The sequence below is a fragment of the Canis lupus genome, chromosome 4 (genome assembly GCF_048164855.1).
Source record: "Canis lupus baileyi chromosome 4, mCanLup2.hap1, whole genome shotgun sequence".
In the NCBI taxonomy this organism is placed as follows: domain Eukaryota; kingdom Metazoa; phylum Chordata; class Mammalia; order Carnivora; family Canidae; genus Canis; species Canis lupus.
In genome coordinates, this window is record NC_132841.1 from 16,015,841 (window position 1) to 16,034,785 (window position 18,945).

Here is an 18,945-nt window from a genome sequence, read left to right on the forward strand (position 1 = left end):
CAATTTCTTTCTCTTTTGTTTATCTTTTTCCTGATCTTCTTTTTCTTAATATCATTCCTAATTCTAAAAAATTCGCTGGGTATGGAGACCTAATGAAATTATGTATTTATAGCAGAAAAATTTAAACACAGAACTATTAAAATATGGATTGAGACATATGTATGAATCATAGGCCATTTTTAAGTAGACAAACAAAACATATAATTTCTCAAAGTACAGATAATATTAAGATAATAAATTCAATAGCACCTAAAAGAGAAAGCACAAATGTTTTGCTTTCACGTGTAAATTAATTTATGGGTTAGCCATTTTCACAGACCACACAAATGGCCACCAGAAACTGAGGTAGTAAAATCATATAAAGGTAGAAACAGGCTGGTAAAATTAGAAGGTTCTCAAAATACTTTAAGAATGTTTTCTTTCCAGGGCACCTGGGTGGCTCAGTCAGTTAAGCATCTGAAGCAACTTAGGTCATGATCCTAGAGTCCAAGAATCGAGCCCCATGTTGGGCTCCCTGCTCAGCAGGGAATCTGCTTCTCCCTCTCCTTCTGCCCCTCCCCCTACTCATGCTCCATCTCTTGCTCGCTCACTGTATCTCAAATAAATAAAATCTTCTAAAAAATTAAAAATATAAAAATTAAAGTTAAAAAAGTGTTTCTTTCTAACCCAAACCTCCAGATCATATTCCAAAAACCAAAACAAAACAAAACAAACAAAAAAATAGAGTGAGAAATCAGGAAGCCTTCTCTTCCTGCAGCTGGTGAGAAACAAGGGTATATAATATCTAGGTATCCTGACTTTGAGTTACTTACAAAACATGAAGTTATTAATACATAGTAAAGTATTAGAAAGATCCATTATAAAATAAGTTTCTAGGTTCCAGAAGTACTGAAAATACTGTAAATTAAAAATCATATATTCATTTTGTACAAGCAAACAAGGGTATCTGGATGGTGCAGTTGGTTAACCAACCAACTCTTTAGTTTTGGCTAAGGTCATGATCTCAAGGTCGTGGGATTGAGCCTTGCTCAGCACAGAATCTGCTGGAGATTCTCTCTCCTTCTGCCTTTCCCCCACCCCTACTCGCTCTTGTACTCTCTCCCCATACCCCAAAATAAATAAATCTTTAAGAAAAAAAGAAGCAAACATATTAAAATGAACTTCCTTTGATATTCTGGGAAGGAATCATAACAACTGATACTAAATAATTGAAAAAATTGAGTTTTAAGATTTCACGATCATAGGTGTGAAGAAATAGGCACTACTGTCCTGTTGGTAGAAGCTATAAACTGCTATAACTTTTTCTGATGGTGATTTGGCAGTCTCTATAACAAAGGTTAAAATGTACATATTCTTGAACTCTGTAACTTCCCTTCTAAGACTCTTGTCCCACCACAAAACAAATGCACAATAATATACACACAGTGATATTTCTTACAGTATTACCATATAATTACTCAAAGAGAAAACCTGAAGACAGACAAAATGTCAAATTTCCAGTGAAGCAAAATGAGTCTCATCTTGGTCAGGTCACTGGTGGGAAAACAGAAGCATATAAAATGTATGACCTAAATAAATAGACTCTTGAAACTATCTCTGCTTTACTTTATTCCTCAAAGCTAAGATCAAGTGTTGTCACTGGAGGAAGTCTTCCTTGACACCCCCCTTTCCTTTATGTGAAGCAACCCTCTTACATGCTTCCACACCAAAAACCAAACATTTTTTAGCATTTGTAACATCATGTCTAGTTATTATTAACAATGACAAGGATCTATTTGTCCAGTATGAAACATAGGGCCTATGCATTAAAAACAACAACAAAAATGTATTTCCTAAATCTGTTCACTAAAAAAACAAATAGTAATGAGTACTCCTAACACCCAGATTGTGGTCTCTAAGTATCAATGTTCTTTAAGCAAAAGCCTATTTCCTGGTCTGTGTCAACACATTTACAAGATGATCCTGGGATATCCTGCAGCAAAAAAAGAAATCAAAGACTACGAGGGTGGGATCTCTGGGTGGCGCAGCGGTTTGGCGCCTGCCTTTGGCCCAGGGCGCGATCCTGGAGACCTGGGATCGAATCCCACATCGGGCTCCCGGTGCATGGAGCCTGCTTCTCCCTCTGCCTGTGTCTCTGCCTTTCTCTCTCTCTCTCTCTCTCTGTGTGACTATCATAAAAAAAAAAAAAAAAAAAAAAAAAAGACTACGAGGGTCATGTCAAGAAGACACAATAGACAACTTGAAGAAACTTTGGCCAATTTGAGCATTAATGCAGTAATGGGCTAAAACATAATATATCTCTAAATCCATAAATATTTTAAAATATTAATCTAAATCTTCATTAAATTAATTCATTAATATCAATCTAAGATTAATTCATTTACAATCTTTGGAGGATCCCAAGGAATCAATTCATTCATTTGAAAATTGATAAGTAAAAGGAAATACTTAAGCATCTATCCTCCATATTTAAATTTTATCCCAGGGTAATAAGTTATAAAATATAAGGAAGAAATAACTTTTAAAAAGAATATCATTTTGCAACACCTAGTGAATTAATGGATGTAATCCATCAATGGCTGCTAACATACATTAAATGCCTCTTAATGGAAAGACACATACAATCTTTGAGATACTTGGGCCAAGAAAACCTCAGACCTGAATTTGATCAAGCCTCTAAATCCAACGACCGATTTATAGGTAACACAAGAGCAGAGGAATGTGTTAAATGACCATGGGTATGCAATCAACAGAATTAAGACTGAAGGAAACTCTCCAAAATAAAGAACCTAATTTCTTCAACAAAAAGTACAAAGGAATGAGGGCAGAAGAGATGAGAAATTTAGAGATTAAAAACTTTAAGAGACAGGATACTGTACAGATTCAAGAAAACAGACTACATTTTTAAAAGGCAAAAATATATAATTGGGGAAATGTGAAGACTAGATGAGATTAAGAAATTGATTTTCTTTTAAAGATTTTATTTACTTAGTTATTCATGAAAGACAGAGAGAGAGAGAGAGAGAGAGAGAGAGAGAGGCAGTGACATAGGCAGAGGAAAAACAGGCTTTCCACAGGGAGCCTGATGTGGGATTCAATCCCAGGACCCTGGGATCATGACCTGAGCCAAAGGCAGATGCTCAACCACTGAGACACACCTAGGCACCCAAGAAATTCTGATTTTGTTTTGGTTCTTTGGGAAGAGAAGGGGAGTGGTGCGTTGGTTATGAAGGGAAGGAAGAAAGGAAGAGGAATGAAGGTAAGGAAGGCCGGCCTTATCTCCTAGAGAGATTTACTGACAAATTCACAGATTAATTGGTGTGACTTGCTTCAAAATCATCTCAGGCAAGATAGGCGTTGGTGAAAATAATAAATCAGTCCTGGCCATGTGTTCATAACTGCTGAAATTAGTTACTGAATACAAGGGGATTCCTTATTGTCTCTACTTTTCTATATATCCAAATTTTCCAGAATGAAAACTTAAAAAAAAAATGCTGCAAGGTCTGAGATGTGAGAAGTATACTGGTAGCAGGGAGGGAAGGGCATAAGAGGACAAATTGATTTAAAAGTATGGGGAGAGGAGGACACAGAGTAAAACAATACAGTGGTTCTCAAACTTTAGTATTTATCAAAATGACTTCAGACAGACTTCTAGCCCACAGCCATGGAGCCTGAGAATTTCTAGCAACTTCCCATGTGACGCTAATGCTGTTGGTCCCAGGACCATTTTGAGAAGTGCTATAATAACAGATAGCTGAGCTGGGAAGCACAGTATTTATGGTGGGACTGGCCTGACTTGAGACCCTTTCTACTTTCACTACAGTGAGCTGCATCTCAGAATTTTCAAGTCAGGAAATAACTGTCTAAAGTACATGACACCCAGAAGATAATCAAATAAAAAGCTCTTTTGATGCCTGCTATAGCAGGAAAGGGGTATCAGAAAAATTGGGTAGGTAGGATAAAAATAGGTTTGGTTCAATTTTCTTTCTGGTTCAACTTCCCAAGTGACAGGGTAACAAAGTGCCTGGAGAGGAGGATGAGCTTCTAGTATGATGAGCTGTCAGGAGAGGAATGGGACTGGTCAAAAGATTGCTCCCAGAAGTTTTAAGAAGAAAGAGAAGTAAGTCTTTTCCCTGATAAGTCATCTCTTACATAAATTACATCACATGTAACACACTTGATAGATCGCTCACCCCCACCCTCATCCTCTTGCATGGGTCTTTGGCTCACTTCTAGAAACTGTTGGTTAAAGTCTGCAATCTCTTAAACTTAGTGCTCGAATTCAAAAGACATGGTGTTTCACCAGCTTCACCTCCATCTTTCTTTTCTTTCCTCCATAAGTTCCATTATTTTCTTCTGAGGTGTGATAATCTGAATTTCTGTTCCCAATTATCGGTGCCTCCTTCCATGTATAAGAAGGCTCTATATTCCCATATAATGCCATGTGACTACCTGTAGTGAGACTGTATTTCCCTTCCCAATTGTTAGGTTTGCCATAGGACTTTTCTAAACCAAATACTGCGAGCAGAAATGTGACATTTGCCAGATCTGAGCAAAGGCTTTTAACGCATGTTTCCACTAGTTTTGTTGCTTTTACCTTCAGTTATAAGAATAGCATATCCCAAATACAGGTTGTTCCTTCAGCCTGAATTCTGGAATGAAAAGACAGAACAGAGCCCCAGACAACTGCAACTAACATGTAACATAAGAAACAAACCTTTATTATTGTTAACTATTGAGATTTTGAAGTTATTTGTTATTGCAGTAAACCTAGCAGAAGTTAACTAATATATGGGAATAATAGGGATAGAGAATTTTTAAATATATGCAAAAAATTTTTCTAAAAGTAGCACCCAACTTCTTTTCCTTTAGAACTTGGTTATTTTACTCTTCCTTGGCGCTGCCTGTGGAGGTGGTAGCCATCTGTTACTGGGCATAATGGCTGCCCTCAGATCTTTGGTGAGGCCCAAGATTGTTAAAAAGAGGACCAGGAAGTTCATCTGGCACCAGTCAGACCATTCTGTCAAAATTAAGCGCAACTGGCAGGAACCCAAAGGCAGTGACAATAGGGTACACAGAAGATTCAAAGGCCAGATCTTGATATCCAACATTGGTTACAGATACAACAAGAAAACATGGGACAGGCTGCCCAGTGGCTTCCGGAAGCTCCTTGTCAATAATGTCAAGGAGCTTGAAGTGTTGCTGTACAGAGCTTGCTAACAATCTCTCCTCCAAGAACCGCAAGGCCATTGTACAAAGAGCAGCCTAGCTGGCCATCAGAGTTACCAATCCCAAAGCCAGGCTGTACAGCAAAGAAAACAAACAGACTTATGTGCACGTCATATTTCTGTTAACAAAACCATAAAACTACAAAAAAAAACTTGGTTATTTTACTTTATAAAAATAATAATTTCCCTAATGAAAATATAAAAAAACCTGTAGATTGCATGTTCATAGCAGCATTATTCATAATGACTCCAAATTGGAAACAATTAGATGCCCATCAACTCATAAATGGATTAAATAAAATGTTGTATATAGCCTTACAAAAGGATTTTATTCATCAATAAAAATGAATAAAGTACTGATACATGCTACAAATGATGAACTTCAAAAACATTTTGGTAAGTGAAAAAAGTCGGTTAAAAAAAACCCTACATATTATATAATTCCATTTATGTGAATGGAAAGTGACTGCTAACATGTATAGAGTTCCTTTGGGAGATGATTTGGATTTTGTTTTTTTAGTTTGGATGTTTTAAAACTGATTGTGATGACAGCTGTACAGCTCTGTGAATACACTAAAAACCACAGAATCATATGCTTTAATTGAGTAAATTATGTGGTATGTGAATTATACTTTAACAAAGTTCTCATTTTTAAGTCTCTAAATGGTTTAAAAACGATAAATCACTATAAAAGAAATAAGTCAATTTTCTACTCCAAAGTTGTACAAGTTTTCTTTGTAAACTGAGAGAACAGCACTGGAATAACAACCTAACTAAAAAGTACCTAGAAAAGAGGTAAGAAAGTAGCATATTTTAGAAAAACCTCAGAATAAAAGCTTAGAGAAATTTTTAAAAAATGATTCTAACTGTAACCTTCAGATGATACGGATTCAAAAAACTGAGGCCTTCAGAAAAACAAAGCAACCCTAAAACCTGTTAAATATCAAAACAACCAATCACTCTGCGTGGTCCTGTACAAAGGTACAGAAAATCGTTCTTACTCTTGGAAAGAGATCAGTTAATAAATATGTACTGAGTATAGCGGGCTTTAAGGTACATAAAGGTCATCTTCCAGACATTTGCAAATCCCCAAATTTGGAGATAAAATGATGGCACCTAATTTTGCCTATGCACTTGTTGGAAAAAAGAGCAGAAAGTCACCACATTCTCTAGGTAAAGTTCTCATCTCCACTAGACGAGTGACTCATTCCTTTCCACAAGATCCCCTAGCATGCAAAATTCTAATTTGTGTCTAAACAAAACTATAAAAATTACTACCTCCTGGGGCACCTGGGTGGTTCAGTTGGTTGGGTGTCTGCCTTCGGCACAGGTCATGGCACAGGTCCAGGGTCCTTCAATCAATCCCCAAGTCAGGCTCCCTGCTCAGCAGGGAGTCAGCTTCTCCCTATACCCCTCCCCACTGCTTGTGATCTCTCTCTCTCAAATGAGTAAGTAAAATCTTTTTTTTTAATATTTATTTATTTATGATAGACAGAGAGAGAGAGAGAGAGAGAGAGAGGCAGAGTGAGGGAGAAGCAGGCTCCATGCCAGGAGCCCGATGCGGGACTCGATCCCGGGGCTCCAGGATCGCGCCCTGGGCCAAAGGCAGGCGCCAAACCGCTGAGCCACCCAGGGATCCCCAGTAAAATCTTTAAAGAATAAAAATTACTACCTCCTGGACCTTCAGGTCTCAAGCAGCTGAAACAAATAGCTCAACTGAAGAAAGATATCTTTACATACAAAATACCAAGATAGGAAGAGTGGCAGATATATAGAACAACTATACCTTCTTCCTTTTCTCAAGTCCACAAACTAGTCAAGGAAACTAGGCAATCAAGTAATGGTATAAAATTGTCACTCAGTTTAGCAATAATAAAAAAAAAAATAGTAACATTTTGCATCAGACCCTATAATAAACACATTATAAACAACAGCTAATTTAATTCTGAGAAGACCCTAAGACAGGCCTTATCACCCCCTAGATTGGAAAGTACATGCCTAAAGATCACAGTCAGAGTGGTGAGGGCAGAATTCACATTGTGTCATTCACTTTAAAATCATCCCTTTTAATCAATGAGCTACATTGCTTAGTGACCTTTAAAGTATGTTGTCAATATTGGGATTAGAAGGCACACGGTGAAGAGAGGGGGAAGGAGGGGGAAGGAGAGTGAGAGTGAGAGAGAGAGAGAGACAGGAAAGTTATATGGTCTCTGAGATAAAAATATCACAAGCATACACTACAGAGGCATTGGGGGGAAAGGGCTAAAAGAGAGGAAGAGAGAGTTTTAAGCAGACTCAGAGCACAGCACATGAAGCTTGGGGCTCGATCCCACAACCCTAATCTGAGCCAAATCCAAAAGTCCCAGGCTCACTCGACTGTGCTACGCAGGCACTACAGTACACAAAAGGACTTTTAAACTTGTGTAAAATCTACAGGCAAGACTGATTAAATACCAATGTATTAATGTCAATTTTGGCCTTCATGTTAACTGAAAAAGACTTAAATTAGTCTCAATAGCAAATGTATCATGGAAAAACAGCAATTCAGCCAGAGCTGGAAGGCAGGCTACACATGCAAACACTAAGAAAAAAATGGAAAAATCAAATCCACTAAAAACAAATTCAGGGGTGCCTGGGTGGCTCAGCCTGGGCATCTGCCTTCAGCCAGGGTCATGATTCCAGGGTCCTGGAATCAAGCCCCACATCAGGCTCTCTGCTCAGCAGGGAGTCTGTTTGTCCCTCTCCCTGTCCCCCTTGTACTCGCTCATGCACACTTGCACACGCACTCTGTCTCAAGAAAATAAATAAATAATTCAGGGTTAAATCTCAAGCCCTCAAGTACCTCAAGCCCTGTTCACTGAAATTTATAAATTCAAACTCCTGAAATATAGTTTATGACAGTTTTTGAAAAGCAAATTAATAAATAGATGTAAGATTGAAGGAAGCAGGTTAAAATACCTCAGAAAACAACTGTTAAATAGAATCATTTAAGTGAAAGTCTGCACTCTGTATTTAAAATGTTTTGTGACATTTATAAATCATTTTTACCTATTTTAATGCTATCACTCAATGAACTTTACTACTTAACATTTAGTAGTCATTCCTGTACTTAAGACCATTTAAAATATTCCTATTAAGTAGAGTAGCATTAATTAGTCATATTTTAGGTTTAACTAGGGTTAAATAGAAATAACCCCTGAAAGGCCAGACATATAATTTATGTCCACAAGTAAATATTTAACCATCAAAGGTGATTTGGTAAAGAACTACCAACCTAGTTAACATAATGTATTTTAAAAATAAATAACACTTTCCCCCCTGGATAGCACTTTAGAATTCTAGCACATAAGAATCATTATACTCCTATGAGACAGATTTCATAATTCCCATTTTATGCATGAGGGTGAAAAGGCAAAAAACTGAGTAACTTGCCCAAGATTCTCAGTTAATAAGAGGTAGGGTCAGAGTCTGAACTCAGGTCTTGGCTCTTGGACCTGCTTGGACACTGTACCTTCATCAGAACACATGAGCCCATATTACCAGCTCACTTCAATGCTACCTTATAGGATGTTATGAATAGTTTATAACATTTTAGTTATAAAAATCAGAAAGCATGAAATTTAATTGTACAAGTTTTACACTACTTACAAAGATGTTGCAGAAGACAAAGAAGTGATTCACTGAAAAAGACTGAACCAAAGATACTGATGTTAATTGTGTGCTTTTATTTTAAAGTTAAAAAACTGGGGCACCTGGATGGCTCAGTTGGTTAAGCATCCTCGGTTCAGGCCATGATCTCATGGTTCATGAGACCTTGCCCCTCTTTGGGAGTCCCCTTGGGGATTCTCTCCTCTCCCTCTGCCCTTCCTCCCACTTGTACATGCTGCACACGTGCATGCACGCTAAAATAAATAAATCTTAAAAAAAAAATAAAGTTATAAAACTGTCACACTTTCTAGCTCTTTCTCCCTATACTTACTCTTAGAAGGTACTAAATCTAAGATTCTTTTCAAGGTAAAATACAAATCAAAATCACAATGAGATACCACTTCACACCAGGGAGAATGGGGAAAATTAACAAGGCAGGAAACCACAAATGTTGGAGAGGATGCAGAGAAAAGGGAACCCTCTTGCACTGTTGGTGGGAATGTGAACTGGTGCAGCCACTCTGGAAAACTGTGTGGAGGTTCCTCAAAGAGTTAAAAATAGATCTGCCTTACAACCCAGCAATTGCACTGCTGGGGATTTACCCCAAAGGTACAGATGTAGTGAAATGCCGGGACACCTGCACCCTGATGTTTCTAGCAGCAATGTCCACAATAGCCAAACAGTGGCAGGAGCCTCGGAGTCCACTGAAAGACGAATGGATAAAGAAGATTTGGTATATGTATACAATGGAATATTACTCAGCCATTAGAAATGACAAATACCCATCATTTGCTTCGACGTGGATGGAACTGGAGGGTATTATACTGAGTGAAGTAAGTCAGTCGGAGAAGGACAAACATTATATGGTGTCATTCATTTGGGGAATATAAATAATAGTGAAAGGGAATAGAAGGGAAGGGAGAAGAAATGGGTAGGAAATATCAGAATGGGAGACAGAACATGGAAGACTCCTAACTGGGAAACGAACTAGGGGTGGTGGAAGGGGAGGAGGGTGGGGGGTGGGGGGAACTGGTTGGAGGGCACTGAGGGGGGCACTTGACGGGATGAGCACTGGGTGTTATTCTGTATGTTGGCAAATTGAACACCAATAAAAAATAAATTATTAAAAAAATTATTTTCTAAAGAATAGTACCACTGGGATGCCTGGGTGGCTCAGCAGTTGAGCATCTGCCTTTGGCTCAGGGTGTGATCCCGGTCACAGGATCAAGTCCCACACCGGGCTCCCTGTAAGGAGCCTGCTTCTCCCTGTGTCTCTGCCTCTCTCTCTGTGTGTCTCTCATGAATAAAAAATAATTTTTTTTTTAAAAAAGAATAGTACCACTATTTCTGCCACGTGATTCTTTTATGCTAACTCCAGCAAAATCACCATGAGAACAAACTAGTGGTAGCACTAAGAAGAAAAGGGAAAGACGGGAGGAGGCAGGGAGAGGGGAAAGACTCAAAATCCAGCCAAATTCACCACTAATCTTTTCCTAAAATTAGTAAATAAGACCAAACTATAACTTCAGAGGGAAACAGTCTTCCTTCTATGTTAAAGTAACATGCCAATGGCTACCAAAGAAGTATACTTTATTCATTCATGTACAGATATCTTCATAGTGATTCCAATTGAAATGTATTGCAATACAATGGAGTGCATGAAAGACACTCAAGGTCAGAAGCATTTTTACAAATTTTGCCAATTTGCACATTTTACCCCTCTATCTTCTTACTTTGACATAAGGTGACCTCTAAAATATCACCAGCAGCTCATTATGTCACCTTAGTAAACCATTTATTATTGAGGTTGAAGCCTGTTTCCTCTCATCCTGTGCTTAGTAAATGGAGAACAGCTGGGTTGTTTTTTTTTCTTTTTTTGTATAGGATGGAGGCTTTAAAAACCTGCCAGCCCCTCCATTCTCCCTTCACCCACCCATAACTGCCAATATAATAAATTCTTTGCTCAACTCCATGTTTCTGAGAGTTAAAGGAGAAAGAATCAATTCTTGGGGATAAAAAGATCAAACTTTGAATCCAAAACCTACAATACAACTCCAGGAAATAGAGCTGCATACCTTCTAAATAGCAATAGCAATTATAAAAACAGAGTAATAGGGCCGCCTGAGTGGCTCACTCGCTTAAGCATCTGCCTTCAGCTGAGATCATGATCCCAATTCCTGGGACTAAGTACCACCAGAGTTGGGCTCCTTGCTCAGGGGGAGCCTGCTTCTCCCTCTGTCTGCTGTTCCCCTTGCTTGTGCTCTCTGTCTCTCTCTCTGACAAACAAACAAATAAATAAAAAAAAAGAATAAAAAAAAACAGAATAATGGCTAATAATCATTGAGATTGTACATACTATGCATCAAGCAATATAATTTGCCAGTAATGAAAAAAAAAAAAATTTGCCAGTAATGAAAGACACCTCAGGTGATTTTCAAAATAACTTCCTGAAGTAGATACTATTGTCATACTCATTTTGCGGATGGAGGAACGAAGTCTCACAGCAAAATAATGTATGCAAAATGGCAATGCTGTAAGTGACAAAGATTTGAAGTCAAAGGACCTGAGAAATAAACTTAGAGCTTCAATGGCCAAGCTACAAAGCTCTCAATCTGAAGGCCAAAGGTCATCTTTAATATTTAAAAAATCTAAATGAAACAACCATTCACCTACAAGTTAACTTAAAATTGTAGGGGTGCTTTTGCCTTTAGTTGAACTTATGTCAATTCAGTATGGGTAGCATATGCTGTTATAATTACAATTCTTGGTTAAAAATGGGGAAGCAAATTATAATAATGCCTTGAGGAAAAATATTTTTGTAATATGGAATTCACAGTGGAAAAACAATTTGATCCTCTGTGTGAAAATCTGGGGAGACAATGGACAAATGATCTCAATGATATGTGATGGATCTAGCAATATCCGATTCTCTGCCAAATAAATGCTCTACTCCAGAAATATGTCTGCTCCACCCTCACTCTGATCCCTCCCTCCTTCCCTCCAAATCTCACACTCATCACCCACCAGCTGCTTTCTATTATCACCAGCAGGCCTAGGAAACTCTGAGATTAGCTCTCAGTAGGATGAGCTGACTACAGGCAGCTGACATTGACTCAACATTCTTTTCTGTGAATCCTAGGCAATTCTCTCTCTCATTTACCTGGTTTCTTTCTCTCTTTTTTTTTTTTTCCTGATTCTCCTGGTTACTTGCTGACTGACTTATTAACCTTTTGTTCAAACACTTCCTGGTGGTTGCTTAGTGCAGGTCCCTGAATCTGCATCCCAGCCCCGCTCTCTGGGATCTGGAGCATTCTGACTCCACCAGTATGCACATGTTTGTGTCTCACAAGTGCCCTGTTTTCCCCATTCTGCTTCCTTGTTAGTTCCACTTGAGCTGCTATAAGCCACACCCTACCAAATGATCACTATATTATAGCTGATTTGGGGTTGGGGCACAGTCCACAAAATGCTATGGGCAGCCTGTGAACAAGAAGTATAGTTATCACAGCCAGTGTATAAAATAATGACCTCTGTGCTGTATGGCTAGTTGCCCACTCAAAATCCTAAAGGATATTATACAGCTAACCTCACAACCTCCCCAACTCCAACTCCCTGAATAAAATAACTTACGACTCATTTCCTTGGAATCTTCTTAAGTTATTTTTATTTGCTATATTATGACATTATCAAATCATCAATAACTCTTAACTCTTTCTTATTCCCCATTTTACTGGCTTTGGGTACATTTGCTTATTCTTCAAGATATCCCTAGCCCTATGAGTTTTAAAACCTTGACTAGTTTGAATAGTCTCATAGCACTTAGTGTGGTCTCAAATGTTCATTCATTAAGACTTAATGTAGTCCAGAGGCAACTGGGTGGCTCAGTTGGTTAAGCGTATGCCTTTGGCTCAGGTCATGATCCCAGTATCCTGGAATATAGCACTGCATCGGGCTCCCCGATCTGCGGGGAGTCTGCTTCTCCCTCTGTGCTTCCCCCTGCTCATGTTCGTGCTCTCTCGCTCTCTCTCAAATAAATGTCTCTAAAAAAAAAAAAAAAAAAAAAAAAAAAAGGCTTAATGTAGTCCAAAATATTTCAGTAAACATTTACTGTAGGTGCTGAGAATAAAATGGTGAAAACAGAACAATGTTTCTGCTCTAACAGACTTCCCGTTCTAAGTAGAGGAAGATACAAAACACAAGAACAGCAGCAGTATGAGTGGTACTGCAGAGAATCAGAATGATGATCTGGGTTATTGGACTAATAAATGAATCTGAATAGCAGAAAGAAACCAATCCAGGGGGAAAGAGTTGCTCATTTCAGAAGTAGGGAACAGCAAATGCAAAGACCTGTTGACAGAAAGATGGCATGTTTATAGAAACAGAAAAAAAAAGGGCCAGTATGGCTGAGCTTTGCAGGCTAGGAGGAGAGTGTCAGGAGATGAAGTTGGAAGACAAGCACAGGCCAGCTCGCACAGGAATTTTAACCCACATGCAAGGAAAGCCACTGGAGGGGATTCTAGACAGTTAACAAATCCCTATCATCTGTGGACTAAAAAGGCCACTTTGGTTACTATGCAGGTCAAGAACAGAAATACGCAGCTCCATTACAAGTCTTGTAGTCCTGTAGCAGAGAGAGGTAGCAGAAATAGATCCAGAGATATTCAGAAAGTTAGGAAGTACAACTGACAAGATTTGATGGTATATTGGGTATAACAGGTGAGAAAAAGAAATCCTATGTTTTTGATGTGAGGAACTAGATGGAGAATGCTGTCTTTTAGTGAGACAGGGATGACAAGGCTAGAGAAGATGTTGGGTTTGATGAAGGGAAAAACCAAGTGTACAATTTAGTGAGATAGAGAAGGATACGGAAGGTGTTGGCTTGAAGAGGGAAATTAAAAGTGGAATTTTGGAGCTGGAGGGATACCATGGATCATTTACTTGACCCACTTTAGACTAGAAAACAGTTATTCAAGCTTGCCAAAAATGACAAAGTACCAATACATTCTAGAAGACACATTACCTCAGTTTACCAAATGTTCTTAACCTTTTTGTGCCATAGACCCCACTAATAGTCTGATGAAGCATGGACTCAAAATAATGTTTTAGTTTAAAAAGAAATTTTAAGGGGATCCCCGGGTGGCTCAGCGGTTTAGCGCTTGCCTTCAGCTCAGGGCGTGATCCTGGAGTCTCGGGATCAAGTCCCGCATCAAGCTCCCTGCATGGAGCCTGCGTCTTGCTCTGCCTGTGTCTCTGCCATTCTGTGTCTCTCATGAATAAATAAATAAAATCTTTAAAAAATAAAATTAAATTAAAAAATTTTAAAAGATGAAATTCTAAAATAAACCCACTGTACCAAGATAATTACCAAAATAGTAAAAAAAAAAAAAAAAAAAAAGTGATTTGTTAACACTATTTGTGCTTCCTTACCAATTCATTAAATAATAAGACCTCAGAGTGGATCTCATAACCACCATAATTTCAGAGTAATTGTAGGTGGTATATGCAATACTACAAGATGTTTGCAGCAACTTTAATGTGATAGAAAAATGTGTGATTTCTATTGGCAAAAAGTTAAAAGTACTACTAACGTTACTGTGGTTTGTTTCTTACACTCATAACTGAAGGATAAGCTGAATTTCAGAAAAAGGTTAGTGAGGAAAAAATGTAATTTTTCACTAAGTTCATGGCCTCCTGAATTCTATCCAGGATCACCTAACTTGCAAAAGGTTAAGAGCCCTTGATTAACCTCCTGGTCATTTCTCCCCCAGATTAATATAATATCCTTGGGACCGATCACCCTGCCTTTAGTATTTCCTCAAATCTATCCTTCCATCTGATGAAAGATCACAAAGCTCAATCTACTGACAATACTCTCCTGCTTAATGTCATTATAAGTGTTCCACATAGTTTGTGGGACAGCATGGTGGTGATGGAGACACTCTCCAGAATCTGCTTCTTTAATACAGTACTTCAACTTGATGTCTACCATTGCACTGCACTTCTAAGATTTCCTGCCTGTGTTTTCTTCTCTCCCTTCTACTGGTACAAGACTACCAAAATATCATCCTTGAAAGCATCTGACTCCTCTCCCCCAAAAAGAGCAAGCTCTCTCTTTCCTATGAATTTCTTCAAAATCAGTAAGTTTTTGTTTGCACATTATCCTGAGCTGTGGTCATCATCTATATATACAATCTTTTTTCCCCACACATGACCGTAGGCTTTCCCCAACTCAGTGTTATCCAGCTGCAAAAGGCCATCTTGACTATTTGTGCTGGACTTCTACTAACCTAAAGATAGTATCTACTAACTCCATTTCAGTATTCACTCTATAAAGAGATTTCCTGAATTTCCTTATAGTAATTTTCTTAATAACCCTGTGAAGATAAGCAGCCTAAAGTACTACTCTAAAACCCTACAAAGATAGGCAATCTAGGATATTACCTTTATTTTGCAGATGAAGAAACATAAGTCAAGTGACATCAACTAATTTGCCCGGATCTAATTATTTAGCCCCAGGTTTCTTGGCGTAATGCTTGGTGTGAACTGAACTAATAAAGCCACTATGCCAGGCCTGAGACAGGTAAATAAAAAGCATGAGAGAACTTCTCTCAAGAATCTTTTCAACATAGTACCGCAGCACCAATATGACCCTATTAACAACAGGTTTTGTTATTTATTGTAATAACACAATTTCTATAATAAAAACATATCATAAAGTCAAACACTCCTTAATATTTAAAAATACAGCTGATTTCTTTTTATGCCATAATTTTTCTATTACATTATTCATATTACTCTAAATCTCTAAAACGAAAGCTTCTTATAAACACTAAATATGGGATGCCTGGGTGATTCAGCGGTTGAGCGTCTGCCTTCGGCTCAGGGTATGATCCCAGGATCTAGGATGGAGTCCCACATCAGGCTCCCTGCAAGTAGCCTGCTCTTCCCTCTGTTCCTCTCTCTCTCTCTCTCTCTCTCAGGGTATGATCCCAGGATCTAGGATGGAGTCCCACATCAGGCTCCCTGCAAGTAGCCTGCTCTTCCCTCTGTTCCTCTCTCTCTCTCTCTCTCTCTCTCTCTCACTCTGTGTCTCTCATGAATAAATAAATCTTTTAAGAAAAAAATTTTAAAAACACTAAATATTACATAACTTAGTAGAGGCTATTTCTATCTATAGAAAAAGAAACTAATGACCTTTTTATAGATTTTATTTATTTATTTGACACAGAGAGAGAGAGCACAAGCAGGAAGAGCTACAGCGGGAGAGGGAAAAGAAGACTCCCCATTGAGCAGAGAGCCTGACTTTGTGGCTCTATCCCAGGAGCATGACCTGAGCTAAAGGCATAAATACTTAATGGACTGAGCCACCCAGGTGCCCCAATAATATTTTATTTTACTTATTTTAATTTTTTTAAAGATTTTATTTATTTATTTGACAGAGAGTGAGTGAGAGAGCACAAGCAGGAGGAGTGGCAGAGGGAGAGGAAGAAGCAGGCTCCCCACAGAGCAGGGAGCCCAATGCCAGGCTCCATCCCAGGACCGAAGGATCATGACCTAAGCTGAAGGCAGACACTGAACAGTCTGAGCCACCCAGGTGCTCCCCCCAATATTTTTTTTAAATTTTTATTTATTTATGATAGTCACAGAGAGAGAGAGAGAGAGAGAGAGAGAGAGAGAGGCAGAGACATAGGCAGAGAAAGAAGCAGGCTCCATGCACCGGGAGCCCGACATGGGATTCGATCCCAGGTCTCCAGGATCGCGCCCTGGGCTAAAGGCAGGCGCCAAACCGCTGCGCCACCCAGGGATCCCTCCCCCAATATTTTAAAAGACCTCTCAAGGATATACCAATTTAAAACCGTCAAACAAGAACTAAGAATTCTCCACATTTATCCTGCTAATGCATGTTTATTTTGATTGTTACTGAGATATTTTAATGCAATTTTCATGTATTATAACATGCCTAGATTATCAACAGTTCTCTTGAGAGATGTGAAACTTGTAGAAAGCTAAGTTTTCAAGAAGGTATTCCATGAAGAGTAAAAAAACAAAATTTAATTCAACAAAACAAATATTTATTATCTATTTTATGTAAGGTTAGCAATGCTGGATGGGATGCATAGGACCCAATTCCTGCTTTCGAGAAGCTTAAACTTAAAACCTAGTATATAGGATGATAATCATAAAAGTGATGCTTTCCACATCATATACCTTAGATTAACCTTCACATAGGAAGGTACAGCAAAAAAATAAATGAAACAAAAAATACACTGTTGTATATACATATAATGAAATATTCCATAGTAGTGGGAATCCATGAACTACAGTCACAAATCACAAGATAATCTAAAAAACATAGTATTAAATAAAGGAAGGAAGATGGTAGAGACGGAAAGAAAGAAGGAAGAGCACATAGTCTCTGGAAAGAAGTGTAAAAAGGGATCAAGGGCTTCCGGGCACTCAGGGGGTAACATGTTTTCTCAGTACCAGGAATAAAATAATTATAGTAAAAGGAGGATGGTAAATGATATTAAGAATTTCAAGGTAAAAAAAAAAAAAAAAAAAAGAATTTCAAAGTAAGAGGAGGAGGAGCAAGATGCGGAAGAGCAGGGTCCCCAAATCACCTGTCCCCACCAAATTACCTAGATAACCTTCAAATCATCCTGAAAATCTACGAATTCGGCCTGAGATTTAAAGAGAGAACAGCTGGAATGCTACAGTGAGAAGAGTTCGCGCTTCTTCAAGGCAGGAAGACGGGGAAAAAGGAATAAAGAAACGAAAGGCCTCCAAGGGGGAGGGGCCCCGCGAGGAGCCGGGCTGAGGCCGGGGGGAGTGTCCCCAGGACAGGAGAGCCCCGTCCCGGAGGAGCAGGAGCTGCACCAACCTTCCCGGGCGGAAAGGGGCTCGCAGGGAGTTGGAGCAGGACCCCAGGAGGGCGGGGATGCCCTCGGGCTCCCTGGGACACTAACAGCACCTGCCGCGCGTGCAGGAGAGTGCGCCGAGCTCCCTAAGGGCTGCAGCGCATTGACCCGGGCGCAGCTCGGAGGGGCTCCGGCGGCGACTCCGTGAAGGGGGCTGCGGGGCAGGAGCGCGAATCCAATAGCGCAGACCGGGAGCAACGGACGCCGGGACACAGCCGAAGATCCGGCCTCCCCCTGGGACAGGCAGAGGCTGGGAGGGCCCAGGACCTCAAGGACACTCCTGCCCCGAGCTGAGCAGATCAGCGGCCCCACCACGGAGCCTCCAGGCCCTGCAGACGGAGAGCTCCATAGTTACTGCGGGGGCTGAATCCAGGTTTCCAGAGCTGCCGCCGCCACCGCCACTGGGGTTGTTCCTCCTGGGGCCTCACGGGGTAAACAACCCCCACTGAGCCCTGCACCAGGCAGGGGGCAGAGCACCTCCTCCAAGTGCTAACACCTGAAAATCAGCACAACAGGCCCCTCTCCCAGAAGACCAGCTAGACGGACAAGTTCCAGGGGGGAAGTCAAGGGACTTAAAGTATACAGAATCAGAAGATACTCCCCCATGCTGTTTTTTTCTGTTTGTTTTTTCTTTTATTTTTTTTTTTGTTTGCTTTTTGATATGTTTACTTCCCCCACCGCTTTTCTTCCTTTCTTTCTTTTTCTCTCTTTTTCTTCTTTTTTTCTTCCTTTTTTCTTTTTTTCTTTTTCTCTTTTCTTTCCTTCTTTCTCTCCTCTCTTTTTCTCCTTTTCCCAATACAACTTGTTTTTGGCCACTCTGCACTGAGCAAAATGACTAGAAGGAAAACCTCACCTCGAAAGAAAGAATCAGAAACAGTCCTCTCTCCCACAGAGTTACAAAATCTGGATTACAATTCAATATCAGAAAGTCAATTCAGAAGCACTATTATACAGCTACTGGTGGCTGGAGAAAAAAGCATAAAGGACTCAAGAGACTTCATGACTGCAGAATTTAGATCCAATCAGGCAGAAATTAAAAATCAATTGAATGAGATGCAATCCAAACTCAAAGTCCTAACGACAAGGGTTAACGAAGTGGAAGAACGAGTGAGTGACATAGAAGACAAGTTATGGCAAAGAGGGAAACTGAG

At 39.5% G+C, this 18,945-nt stretch overlaps 1 protein-coding gene and 1 pseudogene across 1 annotated transcript in view; one reads left to right on the top strand and one right to left on the bottom strand.

Moving 5' to 3' along the window:
- Positions 1-18,945, bottom strand: part of JMJD1C (jumonji domain containing 1C) — a 330,739-nt gene that overhangs the window by 292,681 nt on the left and 19,113 nt on the right. The gene's annotated exons all lie outside the window — the stretch shown is intronic.
- Positions 4,939-5,365, top strand: LOC140631827 (large ribosomal subunit protein eL32-like; annotated as a pseudogene).